Below are 1,734 nucleotides of genomic sequence, written 5' to 3'. Positions count from 1 at the left end.
TTTCTTTAATAACATAGCCACAATGGTTCCTTAACCATCTTTATGTGTTTTGAATACGGTTTTGTCAGAAACCTTGCGCAATCTCAACAGTCATTAGTGTAAGCCCTTACACAAATTAGTGAATTGCAACAAAAACACTTAACTTTACTTCCTTAATGCTTCCTCAGGCACTTAAGGATAATCTATATGGCTACTAGGTAACTATTACTTAAATTCGATTTGAACTAATTCATCATACTCAAAGTACATGAAGTGTTGTACACCATTACTCATTTAATTGATTCGGCAGTGGAAGCAAATGGAATCAATCAAATATGTTCAACTCGATTGACTAATCATGAATCTTATCAACATAAGACTTCTTATTTGGCGCTAATATCATGTGGATTTATCTCCATAAATCCTGATACTAAAGATGTATTATATTACTCCAAAATTCTTAAATCATTCCCAATGATCAATATGTCATCCACATATAAGATTAATCAAAATTTTCGTAACTCTCACTAAACTTCACATATAAACACAACTTCTCGACCCATCGAGAAAAGTTCTACAACATGATCAAAACATTGACTCCAACTCATTGATGTCCTACTTAAGACTATCTCTTAAGTTTCACATTGTCTTAGGATTGTAAGAATCTATAAAACTCATGACATGTATCAAATACATTCCTTCTTTTCGAATCTAATTCAAGAAGCGCGTTTTAGATTCACTCGATATATAAATCATCACAATGAAATACAATCCCTAAGAAGATCCCAATAGACTTAAGCATTTCAACTAGTGCAAAACCCTTTGCCACCAATCAAGCTTTGATATCTAACAAATTTGGATTTTCATGGCTCTAAGCCTTGTTTTGAGTTGTGACATAAACACTCTCATGTAAGTCATATGTTCATTACTTTCCAGAAGTAATTTGAATCAAACAATTTCTTTGTAAGTTACAAGCTCTTTACTTTCTAAAAGTAACACGAATTCATCATCTTCAACAAGTGATGAGTTCAACCTCCTTGGTTTCGAAGAAACAACGTCACGTAGCCAAGAAAGACCAGTTTTTTGCGACATACAATTTTTTAACACAATTCTTTTGTGGCCCTTGAATATTTTCTCCCACTCTGTCTTCTAGGAATAAACTTGTATTCTAGAAAGACAGCATCACGAGCCACAAACCCTTGCACTCGTGATCACTGCAAAGAAAAATGAGCACTTGTTTCTTGTGAAAACTTACAAGCATGGTACTCTACCATTTCATATCTCATATGAATCGTTTAGATTTAGTGGAAAAATCAACTGACAAAATGATAAAATCCCCAAAATAAAATCAATTAACTTAAAGTAATTTGATATCTTCATTTAATCACACCTTATGCCATAATGCGTGCTAATAGAGATTAACTTGTGATACTATATCTGTAGATACCCGTATCCGTCGATATTGGAATTTATAGAGAACCCGACAAACACCCGATGATGATAGGACACATGTATTCTTTAGTTGTCATTGTCATTATTTGGAGCTCGTTTTACGATGTAGAATGGGCGTCGTCGATGAAGTATTTTATTAATTTAAAATGATATTTAAATTATGGTTTTTGTAGGTGAATTCAATTTATTTTATTTTATTTTGAATTTATTTTCCCAAGTTTATTTTATTGAAAATAAAATAAATAATTGATTTGAAAAATCATTTTATGAGTATATTTGGTTTGAAAAATCATTTATTTTAAT

The sequence above is a fragment of the Silene latifolia genome, chromosome 11 (assembly GCF_048544455.1).
Source record: "Silene latifolia isolate original U9 population chromosome 11, ASM4854445v1, whole genome shotgun sequence".
Lineage (NCBI taxonomy): Eukaryota > Viridiplantae > Streptophyta > Magnoliopsida > Caryophyllales > Caryophyllaceae > Silene > Silene latifolia.
The sequence above is the reverse complement of the archived record's forward strand: the minus strand, read 5'-3'. Positions refer to the sequence as shown.